The sequence below is a fragment of the Panulirus ornatus genome, chromosome 44, assembly GCF_036320965.1.
Source record: "Panulirus ornatus isolate Po-2019 chromosome 44, ASM3632096v1, whole genome shotgun sequence".
Taxonomy (NCBI): Eukaryota; Metazoa; Arthropoda; class Malacostraca; order Decapoda; family Palinuridae; genus Panulirus; species Panulirus ornatus.
In genome coordinates this window covers 12,100,036-12,121,643 of record NC_092267.1, presented here as the reverse complement: position 1 = coordinate 12,121,643, position 21,608 = coordinate 12,100,036, and the positions used below count along the sequence as shown (strand labels likewise).

At 42.9% G+C, this 21,608-nt stretch overlaps 1 protein-coding gene across 15 annotated transcripts in view; it reads left to right on the top strand.

Moving 5' to 3' along the window:
• LOC139762749 (trithorax group protein osa-like) overlaps positions 1-21,608 on the top strand; it is a 437,278-nt gene that overhangs the window by 353,959 nt on the left and 61,711 nt on the right. The window lies entirely within an intron of this gene.

Below are 21,608 nucleotides of genomic sequence, written 5' to 3'. Positions count from 1 at the left end.
CAATCCACTGACAGCACGTCAACCCCGGTATACCACATCGCTCCAATTCACTCTATTCCTTGCCCTCCTTTCACCCTCCTGCATGTTCAGGCCCCGATCACACAAAATCCTTTTCACTCCATCTTTCCACCTCCAATTTGGTCTCCCTCTTCTCCTTGTTCCCTCCACCTCCGACACATATATCCTCTTGGTCAATCTTTCCTCACTCATCCTCTCAATGTGCCCAAACCACTTCAAAACACCCTCTTCTGCTCTCTCAACCACGCTCTTTTTATTTCCACACATCTCTCTTACCCTTATGTTACTCACTCGATCAAACCACCTCACACCACACATTGTCCTCAAACATCTCATTTCCAGCACATCCATCCTCCTGTGCACAACTCTATCCATAGCCCATGCCTCTCAACCATACAACATTGTTGGAACCACTATTCCTTCAAACATACCCATTTTTGCTTTCCGAGATAATGTTCTCGACTTCCACACATTCTTCAAGGCCCCCAGAATTTTCGCCCCCTCCCCCACCCTATGATCCACTTCCGCTTCCATGGTTCCATCCGCTGCCAGATCCACTCCCAGATATCTAAAACACTTCACTTCCTCCAGTTTTTCTCCATTGAAACTCACCTCCCAATTGACTTTACCCTCAACCCTACTGTACCTAATAACCTTGCTCTTATTCACATTTACTCTTAACTTTCTTCTTCCACACACTTTACCAAACTCAGTCACCAGCTTCTGCAGTTTCTCACATGAATCAGCCACCAGCGCTGTATCATCAGCGAACAACAACTGACTCACTTCCCAAGCTCTCTCATCCCCAACAGACTTCATACTTGCCCCTCTTTACAAAACTCTTGCATTCACCTCCCTAACAACCCCATCCATAAACAAATTAAACAACCATGGAGACATCACACACCCCTGCCGCAAACCTACATTCACTGAGAACCAATCACTTTCCTCTCTTCCTACACGTACACATGCCTTACATCCTCGATAAGAACTTTTCACTGCTTCTAACAACTTGCCTCCCACACCATATATTCTTAATACCTTCCACAGAGCATCTCTATCAACTCTATCATATGCCTTCTCCAGATCCATAAATGCTACATACAAATCCATTTGCTTTTCTAAGTATTTCTCACATACATTCTTCAAAGCAAACACCTGATCCACACATCCTCTACCACTTCTGAAACCACACTGCTCTTCCCCAATCTCATGCTCTGTACATGCCTTCACCCTCTCAATCAATACCCTCCCATATAATTCACCAGGAATACTCAACAAACTTATACCTCTGTAATTTGAGCACTCACTCTTATCCCCTTTGCCTTTGTACAATGGCACTATGCACGCATTCCGCCAATCCTCAGGCACCTCACCATGAGTCATACATACATTAAATAACCTTACCAACCAGTCAACAATACAATCACCCCCTTTTTTAATAAATTCCACTGCAATACCATCCAAACCTGCTGCCTTGCCGGCTTTCATCTTCCGCAAAGCTTTTACTACCTCTTCTCTGTTTACCAAATCATTTTCCCTAACCCTCTCACTTTGCACACCACCTCGACCAAAACACCCTATATCTGCCACTCTATCATATATATATATATATATGGCTAGGACGCCATTTGGTAAACATGTTTACCGAATGGCGTCCTAGCTTCGTCTCTTTGATGTATATCAATTGACTATTATATTTCTCTCTTGTGTCTCCCCGATGATGTGATTATTACACGAAAGTGCACTTGGGAACTTTTTGTGTTTCATTTTCCCTTTGGACTCATAGGAATATCTTGATCAGGCACAAAATTGTGATCCTTTCCAATATATATATATATATATATATATATATATCTATAGCGTGGGCTATGGATAGAGTTGTGCGCAGGAGGGTGGATGTGCTGGAAATGAGATGTTTTAGGACAATATGTGGTGTGAGGTGGTTTGATCGAGTAAGTAATGTAAGGGTAAGAGAGATGTGTGGAAATAAAAAGAGTGTGGTTGAGAGAGCAGAAGAGGGTGTTTTGAAATGGTTTGGCCACATGGAGAGAATGAGTGAGGGAAGATTGACCAAGAGGATATATTTGTCGGAGGTGGAGGGAACGAGGCGAAGTGGGAGACCAAATTGGAGGTGGAAAGATGGAGTGAAAAAGATTTTGTGTGATCGGGGCCTGAACATGCAGGAGGGTGAAAGGAGGGCAAGGAATAGAGTGAATTGGATCGATGTGGTATACCGGGGTCGACATGCTGTCAGTGGATTGAATCAGGGCATGTGAAGCGTGTGGGGTAAACCATGGAAAGCTGTGTAGGTATGTATATTTGCGTGTGTGGACATATGTATATACATGTGTATGGGGGTGGGTTGGGCCATTTCTTTTGTCTGTTTCCTTGCGCTACCTCGCAAACGCGGGAGACAGCGACAAAGTATAAAAAAAAAAAAAAAAAAATATATATATATATATATATATATATATATATATATATATATATATATATATATATATATATCTTTTTTTTTTTTTTTACTTTAAACTATTCGCCATAACCCGCATTAGCGAGGTAGCGTTAAGAACAGAGGACTGGGCCTATGTGAAATATCCTCACCTGACCCCCCTCTGTTCCTTCTTTTGGAAAATTAAAAAAAAAAGACGAGAGGGGAGGATTTCCAGCCTCCCGCTCCCTCCCCTTTTAGTCGCCTTCTATGACACGCAGGGAATACGTGGGAAGTATTCTTAATCCCCTATCCCCAGGGTTAATGGTTAATGTATATATATATATATATATATATATATTATTATTATACTTTGTCGCTGTCTCCCGCGTTTGCGAGGTAGCGCAAGGAAACAGACGAAAGAAATGCCCCCCCCCCATACACATGTATATACATATGTCCACACACGCAAATATACATACCTACACAGCTTTCCATGGTTTACCCCAGACGCTTCACATGCCTTGATTCAATCCACTGACAGCACGTCAACCCCGGTATACCACATCGCTCCAATTCACTCTATTCCTTGCCCTCCTTTCACCCTCCTGCATGTTCAGGCCGCGATCACACAAAATCTTTTTCACTCCATCTTTCCGCCTCCAATTTGGTCTCCCTCTTCTCCTCGTTCCCTCCACCTCCGACACATATATCCTCTTGGTCAATCTTTCCTCACTCATTCTCTCCATGTGCCCAGACCACTTCAAAACACCCTCTTCTGCTCTCTCAACCACGCTCTTTTTATTTCCACACATCTCTCTTACCCTTACGTTACTTACTCGATCAAACCACCTCACACCACACATTGTCCTCAAACACCTCATTTCCAGCACATCCATCCTCCTGCGCACAACTCTATCCATAGCCCACGCCTCGCAACCATACAACATTGTTGGAACCACTATTCCTTCAAACATACCCATTTTTGCTTTCCGAGATAATGTTCTCGACTTCCACACATTCTTCAAGGCCCCCAGAATTTTCGCCCCCTCCCCCACCCTATGATCCACTTCCGCTTCCATGGTTCCATCCGCTGACAGATCCACTCCCAGATATCTAAAACACTTCACTTCCTCCAGTTTTTCTCCATTGAAACTCACCTCCCAATTGACTTGACCCTTAACCCTACTGTACCTAATAACCTTGCTCTTATTCACATTTACTCTTAACTTTCTTCTTTCACACACTTTACCAAACTCAGTCACCAGCTTCTGCAGTTTCTCACATGAATCAGCCACCAGCGCTGTATCATCAGCGAACAAGAACTGACTCACTTCCCAAGGTCTCTCATCCCCAACAGACTTCATACTTGCCCCTCTTTCCAAAACTCTTGCATTCACCTCCCTAACAACCCCATCCATAAACAAATTAAACAACCATGGAGACATCACACACCCCTGCCGCAAACCTACATTCACTGAGAACCAATCACATTCCTCTCTTCCTACACATACACATGCCTTACATCCTCGATAAAAACTTTTCACTGCTTCTAACAACTTGCCTCCCACACCATATATTCTTAATACCTTCCACAGAGCATCCCTATCAACTCTATCATATGCCTTCTCCAGATCCATAAATGCTACATACAAATCCATTTGCTTTTCTAAGTATTTCTCACATACATTCTTCAAAGCAAACACCTGATCCACACATCCTCTACCACTTCTGAAACCACACTGCTCTTCCCCAATCTGATGCTCTGTACATGCCTTCACCCTCTCAATCAATACCCTCCCATATAATTTACCAGGAATACTCAACAAACTTATACCTCTGTAATTTGAGCACTCACTCTTATCCCCTTTGCCTTTGTACAATGGCACTATGCACGCATTCCGCCAATCCTCAGGCACCTCACCATGAGTCATACATACAATAAATAACCTTACCAACCAATCAACAATACCGTCACCTCCTTTTTTAATAAATTCCACTGCAATACCATCCAAACCTGCTGCCTTGCCGGCTTTCATCTTCCGCAAAGCTTTTACTACCTCTTCTCTGTTTACCAAATCATTTTCCCTAACCCTCTCATTTTGCACACCACCTCGACCAAAACACCCTATATCTGCCACTCTATCATCAAACACATTCAACAAACCTTCAAAATACTCACTCCATCTCCTTCTCACATCACCACTACTTGTTATCACCTCCCCATTTGCGCCCTTCACTGAAGTTCCCATTTGCTCCCTTGTCTTACGCACTTTATTTACCTCCTTCCAGAACATCTTTTTATTCTCCCTAAAATTTAATGATACTCTCTCACCCCAACTCTCATTTGCCCTTTTTTCACCTCTTGCACCTTTCTCTTGACCTCCTGTCTCTTTCTTTTATACATCTCCCACTCAATTGCATTTTTTCCCTGCAAAAATCGTCCAAATATCTCCCTCTTCTCTTTCACTAATACTCTTACTTCTTCATCCCACCACTCACTACCCTTTCTAATCAACCCACCTCCCACTCTTCTCATGCAACAAGCATCTTTTGCGCAATCCATCACTGATTCCCTAAATACATCCCATTCCTCCCCCACTCCCCTTACTTCCATTGTTCTCATTGTACACGTTGATCCCCTTTTAAAACTTTTAAGGTTGTGATCAGGTCACCCCTCAGTCTTTTCTCTTCCAAGGTGGGTAATTTTAAAGCCTCCAGCCGTAACTTGTAGCTTTGCTATCTTAAGTCTGTAACTATCTTTGTTGCCTTCTTTTGGACCTTTTCTTTGAGTTCCTTGCTCTCCTTCAGATGCAGTGGCTCAAACCTTAGAAGCATATTCTAATTTTGGCAGTGTGTAGGAAGTGAATAATGTGTTAAATTTTTAATTTCCATATATGTACTTGAAAACTTCTGATATTTGCCAGCAGACATTTTGTCTCCGTAGATAGAAGTAGCAGGTAGGAAGATTTAGGTAGGAACATTAGGTAGAAGTAGTAGGTAGGAGCATTAGATAGATGTAGTCATCAGGAATATTAGGTAGGAGCCTCTGCAAACATTGTGCTAGACTTGTGCTCTGTCAGTGGCCTGTTAAGATTGAGGCAGTGAAGGCTAAGAAGCAGCACTGGAGTTCTTTAGTTATGGAGACTTTGTTGCTGTGTCCACCCTTTGAGGGAGTTCCAATTAGAATGGGCACCAGAGATGTACATGGATAGCTATATAGCTTTCTTCTCATAATATGATACTCTTGTAACAGGTTAAAAATGTCTACTCCCAGTTCTCTCTCACATACAGATTTTTTAAGCTTATTTCAAGCTAGGTAATATCCTTATTGAGGATATATTTTGCTTTGTTCCATCATCACTACTTTCCATTAGCTAGGTTTGAATTTCATCAAACATGTTTCAGACCAATTTTGGAGTCTGTTTAGGTCCCCATGTAAGCTGATGCAAGTCCCCATGTAAGCTGATGCAATCCTCTTCACTTTTCTTATCCCTCATAACCTTTGCATCATCTGCAAACATATTCAGGAAGAATTCCATACCTTCAGGCAAATCATTAATGTCAAGAAGATTAATGGTTCCAAATTTGAACCCCTGGCATGCTACTAGTCATCTTGACCCATTTGGTAAAGGCTCTTCAGACATGCATCTTTTTTTGCCTCCCACTAACATAATCTTCTATTCAATGAAGGAATTTCCCTCTTTTTCCACCTTAGTGATCTGTCCATCCATCTCTCTATCTATATCTCTGGTGCCTGTTCTCTATGGGAACTCTGTCACGGGGTTGGCCACGGCAAAAGAGTCTCCATAGCTGGTGAATTTGAATGCCACTTAAAAGCCTTAAGTGCATTAAGCTTAACAGGCCACTGGTACAGAGCAGCACTGACACTGTGTCCAGAGGCTCCAACTCATGTTCCTACTAGCTACATCCGCCAAACGTATCTTCGTAATGTTCCAGCCTACTACCTATTGTTTCTTACCTACTGCCTGTACCTAATGGCTCAAACTAATGCTGTAGGCTGATTTCCCTTCTTGCTACTTCTGTTTATTGCTCCTGTGATTTTGCCAAAAGGAGGGGCTAGCACAGAGCCATATTCTTTAAGGATTATTTTTTTCTTATTTTTTTCACCCTCCTGCATGTTCAGGCCCCGATCACACAAAATCTTTTTCACTCCATCTTTCCACCTCCAATTTGGTCTCCCTCTTCTCCTCGTTCCCTCCACCTCCAACACATATATCCTCTTGGTCAATCTTTCCTCACTCATTCTCTCCATGTGACCAAACCATTTCAAAACACCCTCTTCTGCTCTCTCAACCACGCTCTTTTTATTTCCACACATCTCTCTTACCCTTACGTTACTTACTCGATCAAACCACCTCACACCACACGTCCTCAAACATCTCATTTCCAGCACATCCATCCTCCTGCGCACAACTCTATCCATAGTCCACGCCTCGCAACCATACAACATTGTTGGAACCACTATTCCTTCAAACATACCCATTTTTGCTTTCCGAGATAATGTTCTCGACTTCCACACATTCTTCAAGGCTCCCAGAATTTTCGCCCCCTCCCCCACCCTATGATCCACTTCCGCTTCCATGTTTCCATCCGCTGCCAGATCCACTCCCAGATATCTAAAACACTTCACTTCCTCCAGTTTTTCTCCATTCAAACTCACCTCCCAATTGACTTGACCCTCAACCCTACTGTACCTAATAACCTTGCTCTTATTCACATTTACTCTTAACTTTCTTCTTTCACACACTTTACCAAACTCAGTCACCAGCTTCTGCAGTTTCTCACATGAATCAGCCACCAGCGCTGTATCATCAGCGAACAAGAACTGACTCACTTCCCAAGGTCTCTCATCCCCAACAGACTTCATACTTGCCCCTCTTTCCAAAACTCTTGCATTCACCTCCCTAACAACCCCATCCATAAACAAATTAAACAACCATGGAGACATCACACACCCCTGCCGCAAACCTACATTCACTGAGAACCAATCACTTTCCTCTCTTCCTACACGTATGTGGGAGGTGGGCTGTTTAGAAAGGGTAGTGAGTGGTGGGATGAAGAAGTAAGAGTATTAGTGAAAGAGAAGAGAGAGGCATTTGGACGATTTGTGCAGGGAAAAAATGCAATTGAGTGGGAGAAGTATAAAAGAAAGAGACAGGAGGTCAAGAGAAAGGTGCAAGAGGTGAAAAAAAGGGCAAATGAGAGTTGGGGTGAGAGACTATCAGTAAATTTTAGGGAGAATAAAAAGATGTTCTGGAAGGAGGTAAATAGGGTGCGTAAGACAAGGGAGCAAATGGGAACTTCAGTGAAGGGCGTAAATGGGGAGGTGATAACAAGTAGCGGTGATGTGAGAAGGAGATGGAATGAGTATTTTGAAGGTTTGTTGAATGTGTCTGATGACAGAGTGGCAGATATAGGGTGTTTTGGTCGAGGTGGTGTGCAAAGTGAGAGGGTTAGGGAAAATGATTTGGTAAACAGAGAAGAGGTAGTAAAAGCTTTGCGGAAGATGAAAGCCGGCAAGGCAGCAGGTTTGGATGGTATTGCAGTGGAATTTATTAAAAAGGGGGGTGACTGTATTGTTGACTGGTTGGTAAGGTTATTTAATGTATGTATGACTCATGGTGAGGTGCCTGAGGATTGGCGGAATGCGTACATAGTGCCATTGTACAAAGGCAAAGGGGATAAGAGTGAGTGCTCAAATTACAGAGGTATAAGTTTGTTGAGTATTCCTGGTAAATTATATGGGAGGGTATTGATTGAGAGGGTGAAGGCATGTACAGAGCATCAGATTGGGGAAGAGCAGTGCGGTTTCAGAAGTGGTAGAGGATGTGTGGATCAGGTGTTTGCTTTGAAGAAATACTTAGAAAAGCAAATGGATTTGTATGTAGCATTTATGGATCTGGAGAAGGCATATGATAGAGTTGATAGAGATGCTCTGTGGAAGGTATTAAGAATATATGGTGTGGGAGGCAAGTTGTTAGAAGCAGTGAAAAGTTTTTATCGAGGATGTAAGGCATGTGTACGTGTAGGAAGAGAGGAAAGTGATTGGTTCTCAGTGAATGTAGGTTTGCGGCAGGGGTGTGTGATGTCTCCATGGTTGTTTAATTTGTTTATGGATGGGGTTGTTAGGGAGGTAAATGCAAGAGTCCTGGAAAGAGGGGCAAGTATGAAGTCTGTTGGGGATGAGAGAGCTTGGGAAGTGAGTCAGTTGTTGTTCGCTGATGATACAGCGCTGGTGGCTGATTCATGTGAGAAACTGCAGAAGCTGGTGACTGAGTTTGGTAAAGTGTGTGGAAGAAGAAAGTTAAGAGTAAATGTGAATAAGAGCAAGGTTATTAGGTACAGTAGGGGTGAGGGTCAAGTCAATTGGGAGGTGAGTTTGAATGGAGAAAAACTGGAGGAAGTGAAGTGTTTTAGATATCTGGGAGTGGATCTGTCAGCGGATGGAACCATGGAAGCGGAAGTGGATCATAGGGTGGGGGAGGGGGCGAAAATTTTGGGAGCCTTGAAAAATGTGTGGAAGTCGAGAACATTATCTCGGAAAGCAAAAATGGGTATGTTTGAAGGAATAGTGGTTCCAACAATGTTGTATGGTTGCGAGGCGTGGGCTATGGATAGAGATGTGCGCAGGAGGATGGATGTGCTGGAAATGAGATGTTTGAGGACAATGTGTGGTGTGAGGTGGTTTGATCGAGTAAGTAACGTAAGGGTAAGAGAGATGTGTGGAAATAAAAAGAGTGTGGTTGAGAGAGCAGAAGAGGGTGTTTTGAAATGGTTTGGGCACATGGAGAGAATGAGTGAGGAAAGATTGACCAAGAGGATATATGTGTCGGAGGTGGAGGGAACGAGGAGAAGAGGGAGACCAAATTGGAGGTGGAAAGATGGAGTGAAAAAGATTTTGTGTGATCGGGGCCTGAACATGCAGGAGGGTGAAAGGAGGGCAAGGAATAGAGTGAATTGGAGCGATGTGGTATACAGGGGTTGACGTGCTGTCAGTGGATTGAATCAAGGCATGTGAAGCGTCTGGGGTAAACCATGGAAGGCTGTGTAGGTATGTATATTTGCGTAAACGCGGGAGACAGCGACAAAGTATGAAAAAAAAAAAAAAAAAAAAAATATATATATATATATATATATATATATATATATATATATATATTTTTTTTTTTTTTGTCACTGTCTCCCTAGCGCAAGGAAACAGACGAAAGAAATGGCCCAACCCACCCATATACACATGTGTATACATACGTCCACACATGGTTTACCCCAGACGCTTCACATGCCCTGATTCAATCCACTGACAGCACGTCAACCCCGGTATACCACATCGATCCAATTCACTCTATTCCTTGCCCTCCTTTCACCCTCCTGCATGTTCAGGCCCCAATCACACAAAATCTTTTTCACTCCATCTTTCCACCTCCAATTTGGTCTTCCACTTCTCCTCGTTCCCTCCATCTCCGACACATATATCCTCTTGGTCAATCATTCCTCACTCATTCTCTCCATGTGCCCAAACCATTTCAAAACACCCTCTTCTGCTCTCTCAACCACGCTCTTTTTATTTCCACACATCTCTCTTACACTTACGTTACTTACTCGATCAAACCACTTCACACCACACATTGTCCTCAAACATCTCATTTCCAGCACATCCATCCTCCTGCGCACAACTCTATCCATAGCCCACGCCTCGCAACCATACAACATTGTTGGAACCACTATTCCTTCAAACATACCCATTTTTGCTTTCCGAGATAATGTTCTCGACTTCCACACATTCTTCAAGGCTCCCAGGATTTTCGCCCCCTCCCCCACCCTATATATTTATATATATATATATTTATTTATATTTATTATACTTTGTCGCTGTCTCCCGCGTTTGCGAGGTAGCGCAAGGAAACAGACGAAAGAAATGGCCCAACCCCCCCCATACACATGTATATACATACGTCCACACACGCAAATATACATACCTACGCAGCTTTCCATGGCTTACCCCAGACGCTTCACATGCCTTGATTCAATCCACTGACAGCACGTCAACCCCGGTATACCACATCGCTCCAATTCACTCTATTCCTTGCCCTCCTTTCACCCTCCTGCATGTTCAGGCCCCGATCACACAAAATCTTTTTCACTCCATCTTTCCACCTCCAATTTGGTCTCCCTCTTCTCCTCGTTCCCTCCACCTCCGACACATATATCCTCTAGGTCAATCTTTCCTCACTCATTCTCTCCATGTGACCAAACCATTTCAAAACACCCTCTTCTGCTCTCTCAACCACGCTCTTTTTATTTCCACACATCTCTCTTACCCTTACGTTACTTACTCGATCAAACCACCTCACACCACACATTGTCCTCAAACATCTCATTTCCAGCACATCCATCCTCCTGCGCACAACTCTATCCATAGTCCACGCCTCGCAACCATACAACATTGTTGGAACCACTATTCCTTCAAACATACCCATTTTTGCTTTCCGAGATAATGTTCTCGACTTCCACACATTCTTCAAGGCTCCCAGAATTTTCGCCCCCTCCCCCACCCTATGATCCACTTCCGCTTCCATGGTTCCATCCGCTGCCAGATCCACTCCCAGATATCTAAAACACTTCACTTCCTCCAGTTTTTCTCCATTCAAACTCACCTCCCATTTGACTTGACCCTCAACCCTACTGTACCTAATAACCTTGCTCTTATTCACATTTACTCTTAACTTTCTTCTTCCCACGTATTCCCTGCGTGTCGTAGAAGGCGACTAAAAGGGGAGGGAGCGGGGGGCTGGAAATCCTCCCCTCTCATTATTTTTTTTTTAATTTTCCAAAGGAAGGAACAGAGAAGGGGGCCAGGTGAGGATATTCCCTCAAATGCCCAGTTCTCTGTTCTTAACGCTACCTCGCTAATGCGGGAAATGACGAATAGTTTGAAAGAAAGATATGTATGTATATAGAGTGCAGCACCACAGCTGATGTACAATTCAACTTAAGTGTTTTTGAGATCATACTATTTTCCATTTTTCCCATATACTGTTTCTCCTTATTACAATTTGCAAATACTTTAACATTGCTTTGTTTGCTTTCAGTTATTGTTTATTGTCATTGTTTTTTCAAACTTGGCTGTTCCCTACGTTAGCATGGACGTTCCAGGTGCGAAGAAATGGCAGCATTTGCTCATATCCATTTCTTGTCTGTCATGTGTAATGCATCAAAACCACAGCCCTATGTTCCTGCAGGCATTCCCCAGAGTCCTCTCATTGGTGTTCCTGGCCACTTCATATGTTTTGGTTCAATCCATTAACAGCACATCACAGCCTGTATACCACAGTCACTTTTGTTTATATGATAATGAAGATACCTACATTGCTTAACTTTTTTTATAGTTTAGCAAATGGCAGCTGGGTATCTTCATCAAAATATAAGCTGATTAAGTAAGTGTTTAGAGGAATAGATGTATGTTTACTTATTCATTATGCTTGATCTCCGTTTCCCATGTCAGCGAGGTAACAAACTCAGAATGGCCCATCTACTCGTATACAAACATATACATGAATGCCATACATGCACATATACATTATATATACGTACATATGCGTACACATACACAGACATGTACATACATCCACATGTACATATTTATACTGCTTGCCCTCATCTGTTCCTGGTGCTACCCCAACCCACAGGAAACAGCATCATAACCCCTTGATTCAGCAAGGTAGTGCCAGGAAAACAGACAAAAAAAAAAAAAAAAAAAAAAAAATTGAGGTAACCAGTAAATATTTATTTCTGTCCTGAGTTGATTAAGTTTGTTGCTCTCATTTCTATTGTAGTTTTTGCCATTTTTGTTATATCAAGGATTTTCATATCTATGCTCTAGGTGACACCATGAATTAAGTCTTGTTTGATGAGGCTTTATCATTGGGATTAGTCTTGTTCCAAATGAGTCTACATTTCTACAAGAAGCAGTGCCAGCTTAGGCTCTAGGAGCCTTTAGAAAGGTCCTGGTTAACACTGGGACTCTTTCATGGAAATTAGTCATGGTATGATATAATTAGATGATAAAATAGACATCTTTAAGAAGGCCATTCATGGGCAAGAAGACCATTTACAAAATCCCCTGCAATTGCTCTCTGACCAGATTTTTAGGTCAAACATTTGTAAAGGTATGGAAAACACCTATAGCATGGTTACTGGATATCCTATGGAAAGTTAACCAAGAATCTAGCAAAGCCTAGAAAACTTGAAAATGTCTTCTGTAGTTCCTCTCCATAAAGAAGGAAACAAAACAGTTAAGGAAAAGGCTCTGCCAAATATCATCATTGCCACACATCATTAATCCCTTGACTTTTATGATTACAGAAATATTTATTAAACAGTGAAAGAAATAAATTCAGAATTATTTGCAATCCAATACTCTCACTCAAATGATGTGTAGAAGTTCTGTAGATGTTAGGGCACAACTGCTAAAAAGTGCAGTAGTATGGCCTAACTGTCAAGTGAGTTGCTTCTGTACATTTTATACTTTATTTTGACCTACATGAAAAGTTTATTTCTAAGTATTATGATAGAGTTGATAGAGATGCTCTGTGGAAGGTATTAAGAATATATGATGTGGGAGGCAAGTTGTTAGAAGCAGTGAAAAGTTTTTATCGAGGATGTAAGGCTTGTGTACGTGTAGGAAGAGAGGAAAGTGATTGGTTCTCAGTGAATGTAGGTTTGCGGCAGGGGTGTGTGATGTCTCCATGGTTGTTTAATTTGTTTATGGATGGGGTTGTTAGGGAGGTGAATGCAAGAGTTTTGGAAAGAGGGGCAAGTATGAAGTCTGTTGTGGATGAGAGAGCTTGGGAAGTGAGTCAGTTGTTGTTTGCTGATGATACAGCGATGGTGGCTGATTCATGTGAGAAACTGCAGAAGCTGGTGACTGAGTTTGGTAAAGTGTGTGAAAGAAGAAAGTTAAGAGTAAATGTGAATAAGAGCAAGGTTATTAGGTACAGTAGGGTTGAGGGTCAAGTCAATTGGGAGGTAAGTTTGAATGGAGAAAAACTGGAGGAAGTAAAGTGTTTTAGATATCTGGGAGTGGATCTGGCAGCGGATGGAACCATGGAAGCAGAAGTGAATCATAGGGTGGGAGAGGGGGCGAAAATCCTGGGAGCCTTGAAGAATGTGTGGAAGTCGAGAACATTATCTCGGAAAGCAAAAATGAGTATGTTTGAAGGAATAGTGGTTCCAACAATGTTGTATGGTTGCAAGGCATGGGCTATGGATAGAGTTGTGCGCTGGAGGGTGGATGTGCTGGAAATGAGATGTTTGAGGACAATGTGTGGTGTGAGGTGGTTTGATCGAGTAAGTAATGTAAGGGTAAGAGAGATGTGTGGAAATAAAAAGAGCGTGGTTGAGAGAGCAGAAGAGGGTGTTTTGAAATGGTTTGGGCACATGGAGAGAATGAGTGAGGAAAGATTGACCAAGATGATATATGTGTCGGAAGTGGAGGGAACGAGGAGAAGTGGGAGACCAAATTGGAGGTGGAAAGATGGAGTGAAAAAGATTTTGTGTGATCAGGGCCTGAACATGCAGGAGGGTGAAAAAGGCGGGCAAGGAATAGAGTGAATCGGATTGATGTGGTATACCGGGGTTGACGTGCTGTCAGTGGATTGAATCAGGGCATGTGAAGCATCTTGGGTAAACCATGGAAAGTTGTGTGGGGCCTGGATGTGGAAAGGGAGCTGTGGTTTCGGGCATTATTGCATGACAGCTAGAGACTGTGTGAACGAATGGGGCCTTTGTTGTCTTTTCCTAGCGCTACCTCGCACACACGAGGGGGGAGGGGGATGGTATTCCATGTGTGGCGAGGTGGCGATGGGAATGAATAAAGGCAGACAGTGTGAATTGTGTGCATGGGTATATATGTATGTGTGTGTGTGTTTGTATATATATGTGTACATTGAGGTGTATAGGTATGTATATTTGCGTGTGTGGACGTGTATGTATATACATGTGTATGGGGGTGGGTTGGGCCATTTCTTTCGTCTGTTTCCTTGCGCTACCTCGCAAACGCAGGAGACAGCGCCAAAGCAAAATAATAATAATAATTTTTTTTTTTTTTTATTTATCCCTGGGAATAGGGGAGAAAGAATACTTCCCTCGTATTTCTCGCGTGTCGTAGAAGACAACTAAAAGGGGAGGGGGTGGGAGGCTGGAAATCCTCCCCTCTCGTTTTTTTAATTTTCCAAAAGAGGAACAGAGGAGGGGGCCAAGTGAGGATATTCCCTCAAAGGCTCAGTCCTCTGTTCTTAATGCTACCTGGCTAATGTGGGAAATGGTGAATAGTATGAAAAAAAATTATTATTAAGTTATATATGGTGTGGAAGGTAAGTTGTTTGAAGTGGTGAAAAGTTTTTGCCAAGGATGTAAGGCATGTGTACGAGTTGGAAGAGAGGGGAGTGATTAGTTCCCAGTGAATGTCAGTCTGTGGCAGGGGTGCATGGTGTCCCCATGGTTGTTTAATTTGTTTATGGATGGGATGGTTAGGGAAGCAAATGCAAGAGTTTTGGAGAGAGGGGAGAGTATGCAGTCTGTTGTGCGTGAGAGGGCCTGAGAAGTGAGTCGGTTGTTGTTCGCCAATGATACAGCTCTGGTGGCTTATTCATGTAAGAAACTGCAGAGGTTGGTGACTGAGTTTGGAAAGGTGTGTGAAAGGAGAAAGTTCAGGGTAAATGTGAATAAGAGCAAGGTTGTTAGGTTCAGTAGGGTTAAGGGACAAGTTTATTGGAATGTAAGTTTGCAATTGAGTGGGAGATGTATAAAAGAAAGAGACAGGAGGTCAAGAGAAAGGTGCAAGAGGTGAAAAAGAGGGCAAATGAGAGTTGGGGTGAGAGAGTATCATTAAATTTTAGGGAGAATAAAAAGATGTTCTGGAAGGAGGTAAATTAAGTGCGTAAGACAAGGGAGCAAATGGGAACTTCAGTGAAGGGCGCAAATGGGGAGGTGAAAACAAGTAGTGGTGATGTGAGAAGGAGATGGAGTGAGTATTTTGAAGGTTTGTTGAATGTTTTTGATGATAGAGTGGCAGATATAGGATGTTTTGGTCGAGGTGGTGTGCAAAATGAGAGGGTTAGGGAAAATGATTTGGTAAACAGAGAAGAGGTAGTAAAAGCTTTGCGGAAGATGAAAGCTGGGAAGGCAGCAGGTTTGGATGGTATTGCAGTGGAATTTATTAAAAAAGGGGGTGACTGTATTGTTGACTGGTTGGTAAGGTTATTTAATGTATGTATGACTCATGGTGAGGTGCCTGAGGATTGGCGGAATGCGTGCATAGTGCCATTGTACAAAGGCAAAGGGGATAAGAGTGAGTGCTCAAATTACAGAGGTATAAGTTTGTTGAGTATTCCTGGTAAATTATATGGGAGGGTATTGATTGAGAGGGTGAAGGCATGTACAGAGCATGAGATTGGGGAAGAGCAGTGTGGTTTCAGAAGTGGTAGAGGATGTGTGGATCAGGTGTTTGCTTTGAAGAATGTATGTGAGAAATACTTAGAAAAGCAAATGGATTTGTATGTAGCATTTATGGATCTGGAGAAGGCATATGATAGAGTTGATAGAGATGCTCTGTGGAAGGTATTAAGAATATATGGTGTGGGAGGAAAGTTGTTAGAAGCAGTGAAAAGTTTTTATCGAGGATGTAAGGCATGTGTATGTGTAGGAAGAGAGGAAAGTGATTGGTTCTCAGTGAATGTATGTTTGCGGCAGGGGTGTGTGATGTCTCCATGGTTGTTTGATTTGTTTATGAATGGGGTTGTTAGGGAGGTGAATGCAAGAGTTTTGGAAAGAGGGGCAAGTATGAAGTCCGTTGTGGATGAGAGAGCTTGGGAAGTGAGTCAGTTGTTGTTCGCTGATGATACAGCGCTGGTGACTGATTCATGTGAGAAACTGCAGAAGCTGGTGACTGAGTTTGGTAAAGTGTGTGAAAGAAGAAAGTTAAGAGTAAATGTGAATAAGAGCAAGGTTATTAGGTACAGTAGGGTTGAGGGTCAAGTCAATTGGAAGGTAAGTTTGAATGGAGAAAAACTGGAGGAAGTAAAGTGTTTTAGATATCTGGGAGTGGATCTGGCAGCGGATGGAACCATGGAAGCTGAAGTGAATCATAGGGTGGGAGAGGGGGCGAAAATCCTGGGAGCCTTGAAGAATGTGTGGAAGTCGAGAACATTATCTCAGAAAGCAAAAATGGGTATGTTTGAAGGAATAGTGGTTCCAACAATGTTGTATGGTTGCAAGGCATGGGCTATGGATAGAGTTGTGCGCAGGAGGGTGGATGTGCTGGAAATGAGATGTTTGAGGACAATGTGTGGTGTGAGGTGGTTTGATCGAGTAAGTAATGTAAGGGTAAGAGAGATGTGTGGAAATAAAAAGAGCGTGGTTGAGAGAGCAGAAGAGGGTGTTTTGAAATGGTTTGGGCACATGGAGAGAATGAGTGAGGAAAGATTGACCAAGAGGATATATGTGTTGGAGGTGGAGGGAACGAGGAGAAGTGGGAGACCAAATTGGAGGTGGAAAGATGGAGTGAAAAAGATTTTGTGATCGGGGCCTGAACATGCAGGAGGGTGAAAGGAGGGCAAGGAATAGAGTGAATTGGATCGATATGATATACCGGGGTTGACGTGCTGTCAGTGGATTGAATCAGGGCATGTGAAGCGTCTTGGGTAAACCATGGAAAGTTGTGTGGGGCCTGGATGTGGAAAGGGAGCTGTGGTTTCGGGCATTATTGCATGACAGCTAGAGACTGAGTGTGAACAAATTGGGCCTTTGTTGTCTTTTTACTAGTGCTACCTGGCACACATGAGGGGGGAGGGGGATGGTATTCCTTGTGTGGCGAGGTGGCGATGGGAATGAATAAAGGCAGACAGTGTGAATTGTGTGCATGGGTATATATGTATGTGTCTGTGTGTGTATATATATGTGTACATTGAGATGTAAAGGTATGTATATACATTGTGTATGGGGGTGGGTTGGGCCATTTCTTTTGTCTGTTTCCTTGCGCTACCTCGCAAACGCTGGAGACAGCGACAAAGCAAAATAATAATAATAGTAATAATAATAAGTTTGAATAGAAAATTTGGAGGAAGTGAAGTGTTTCAGATATCTGCAAGTGGACTTAGCAGCAGATGGAACCATGGAAGTGAGTCACAGGGTGGGGGAGGGGGCGAAGGTTCTGGGAGCGAAGAAGAATGTGTGGAAGGAGAGATCAATATCTCGGAGAGCAAAAATGGGTATGTTTGAAGGAATAGTAGTTCCAACAAAAGTATATGGTTATGAGGCATGGGCTATAGATATGGTTGTACAGAGGAGGGTGGATATATTGGAAATGAAATGTTTGAGGACAATATGTGGTGTGAGGTGGTTTGATTGAGCAATGTAAGGGTAAGAGAGATGTGTGGAAATAAAAAGAGTTTGGTTGAGAGAACAGAAGAGGGTATGTTGAAATGGTTTTGACATATGGAGAGAATGATTGAGGAAAGATTGATGAAGATATATATATCAGAGGTGGAGGGAACAGTGAGAAGCAGGAGACCAAATTGGAGGTGGAAGGACAGAGTGAGAAAGAGTTTGAGCAATCGAGGCTGAACATATAGGAGGGTGAGAGACATGCAAGGAATAGAGTAAATTGGAATGATGTGGTACACTGGGGTCAACATGCTGTCAGTGGACTGAACCAGGGCATGTGAAGGATCAGGGGTAAACCATGGAAAGGTCTGTGGGGTCTGGATGTTGATAGGGAGCTGTGGTTTTGGTGCATTAAATGAAAGCTAGAGACTGAGTGTGAACGAATGTGGCCTTTTGTCTGTAGTCCTGGCGCTGTGTCACTGAAGTAGGGTATAGCGATGTTGTTTTTCAGTGGGACAGGGTAGTGACAGGAATGGATGAAGGCAAGCAAGCATGAATATGTACATGTGTATGTATTTATATCTGTGTTGCATGTATATGTATGTCTGTATGTGGGCATTTATGTATATATGAATATACAATGTGAATAAGAGCAAGGTTATTAGGTACAGTAGGGTTGAGGGTCAAGTCATTGGGAGGTAGTTTGAATGGAGAAAAACTGGAGGAAGTGAAGTGTTTTAGATATCTGGGAGTGGATCTGGCAGCGGATGGAACCATGGAAGCAGAAGTGGAATCATAGGGTGGGGAGGGGGCGAAAATTCTGGGAGCCTTGAAGAATGTGTGGAAGTCGAGAACATTATCTCGGAAACAAAAATGGTATGTTTGAAGGAATAGTGGTTCCAACATGTTGTATGGTTGCAAGGCATGGGCTATGGATAGAGTTGTGCGCGGAGGATGGATGTGCTGGAAATGAGATGTTTGAGGACAATGTGTGGTGTGAGGTGGTTTGATCGAGTAAGTAAGTAAGGGTAAGAGAGATGTGTGGAAATAAAAAGAGCGTGGTTGAGAGAGCAGAAGAGGGTGTTTTGAAATGGTTTGGGCACATGGAGAGAATGAGTGAGGAAAGATTGACCAAGATGATATATGTGTCGGAAGTGGAGGGAACGAGGAGAAGTGGGAGACCAAATTGGAGGTGGAAAGATGGAGTGAAAAAGATTTTGTGTGATCAGGGCCTGAACATGCAGGAGGGTGAAAAAGGCGGGCAAGGAATAGAGTGAATCGGATTGATGTGGTATACCGGGGTTGACGTGCTGTCAGTGGATTGAATCAGGGCATGTGAAGCATCTTGGGTAAACCATGGAAAGTTGTGTGGGGCCTGGATGTGGAAAGGGAGCTGTGGTTTCGGGCATTATTGCATGACAGCTAGAGACTGTGTGAACGAATGGGGCCTTTGTTGTCTTTTCCTAGCGCTACCTCGCACACACGAGGGGGGAGGGGGATGGTATTCCATGTGTGGCGAGGTGGCGATGGGAATGAATAAAGGCAGACAGTGTGAATTGTGTGCATGGGTATATATGTATGTGTGTGTGTGTTTGTATATATATGTGTACATTGAGGTGTATAGGTATGTATATTTGCGTGTGTGGACGTGTATGTATATACATGTGTATGGGGGTGGGTTGGGCCATTTCTTTCGTCTGTTTCCTTGCGCTACCTCGCAAACGCAGGAGACAGCGCCAAAGCAAAATAATAATAATAATTTTTTTTTTTTTTTTATTTATCCCTGGGAATAGGGGAGAAAGAATACTTCCCTCGTATTTCTCGCGTGTCGTAGAAGACAACTAAAAGGGGAGGGGGTGGGAGGCTGGAAATCCTCCCCTCTCGTTTTTTTAATTTTCCAAAAGAGGAACAGAGGAGGGGGCCAAGTGAGGATATTCCCTCAAAGGCTCAGTCCTCTGTTCTTAATGCTACCTGGCTAATGTGGGAAATGGTGAATAGTATGAAAAAAAATTATTATTAAGTTATATATGGTGTGGAAGGTAAGTTGTTTGAAGTGGTGAAAAGTTTTTGCCAAGGATGTAAGGCATGTGTACGAGTTGGAAGAGAGGGGAGTGATTAGTTCCCAGTGAATGTCAGTCTGTGGCAGGGGTGCATGGTGTCCCCATGGTTGTTTAATTTGTTTATGGATGGGATGGTTAGGGAAGCAAATGCAAGAGTTTTGGAGAGAGGGGAGAGTATGCAGTCTGTTGTGCGTGAGAGGGCCTGAGAAGTGAGTCGGTTGTTGTTCGCCAATGATACAGCTCTGGTGGCTTATTCATGTAAGAAACTGCAGAGGTTGGTGACTGAGTTTGGAAAGGTGTGTGAAAGGAGAAAGTTCAGGGTAAATGTGAATAAGAGCAAGGTTGTTAGGTTCAGTAGGGTTAAGGGACAAGTTTATTGGAATGTAAGTTTGCAATTGAGTGGGAGATGTATAAAAGAAAGAGACAGGAGGTCAAGAGAAAGGTGCAAGAGGTGAAAAAGAGGGCAAATGAGAGTTGGGGTGAGAGAGTATCATTAAATTTTAGGGAGAATAAAAAGATGTTCTGGAAGGAGGTAAATTAAGTGCGTAAGACAAGGGAGCAAATGGGAACTTCAGTGAAGGGCGCAAATGGGGAGGTGAAAACAAGTAGTGGTGATGTGAGAAGGAGATGGAGTGAGTATTTTGAAGGTTTGTTGAATGTTTTTGATGATAGAGTGGCAGATATAGGATGTTTTGGTCGAGGTGGTGTGCAAAATGAGAGGGTTAGGGAAAATGATTTGGTAAACAGAGAAGAGGTAGTAAAAGCTTTGCGGAAGATGAAAGCTGGGAAGGCAGCAGGTTTGGATGGTATTGCAGTGGAATTTATTAAAAAAGGGGGTGACTGTATTGTTGACTGGTTGGTAAGGTTATTTAATGTATGTATGACTCATGGTGAGGTGCCTGAGGATTGGCGGAATGCGTGCATAGTGCCATTGTACAAAGGCAAAGGGGATAAGAGTGAGTGCTCAAATTACAGAGGTATAAGTTTGTTGAGTATTCCTGGTAAATTATATGGGAGGGTATTGATTGAGAGGGTGAAGGCATGTACAGAGCATGAGATTGGGGAAGAGCAGTGTGGTTTCAGAAGTGGTAGAGGATGTGTGGATCAGGTGTTTGCTTTGAAGAATGTATGTGAGAAATACTTAGAAAAGCAAATGGATTTGTATGTAGCATTTATGGATCTGGAGAAGGCATATGATAGAGTTGATAGAGATGCTCTGTGGAAGGTATTAAGAATATATGGTGTGGGAGGCAAGTTGTTAGAAGCAGTGAAAAGTTTTTATCGAGGATGTAAGGCATGTGTATGTGTAGGAAGAGAGGAAAGTGATTGGTTCTCAGTGAATGTATGTTTGCGGCAGGGGTGTGTGATGTCTCCATGGTTGTTTGATTTGTTTATGAATGGGGTTGTTAGGGAGGTGAATGCAAGAGTTTTGGAAAGAGGGGCAAGTATGAAGTCCGTTGTGGATGAGAGAGCTTGGGAAGTGAGTCAGTTGTTGTTCGCTGATGATACAGCGCTGGTGACTGATTCATGTGAGAAACTGCAGAAGCTGGTGACTGAGTTTGGTAAAGTGTGTGAAAGAAGAAAGTTAAGAGTAAATGTGAATAAGAGCAAGGTTATTAGGTACAGTAGGGTTGAGGGTCAAGTCAATTGGAAGGTAAGTTTGAATGGAGAAAAACTGGAGGAAGTAAAGT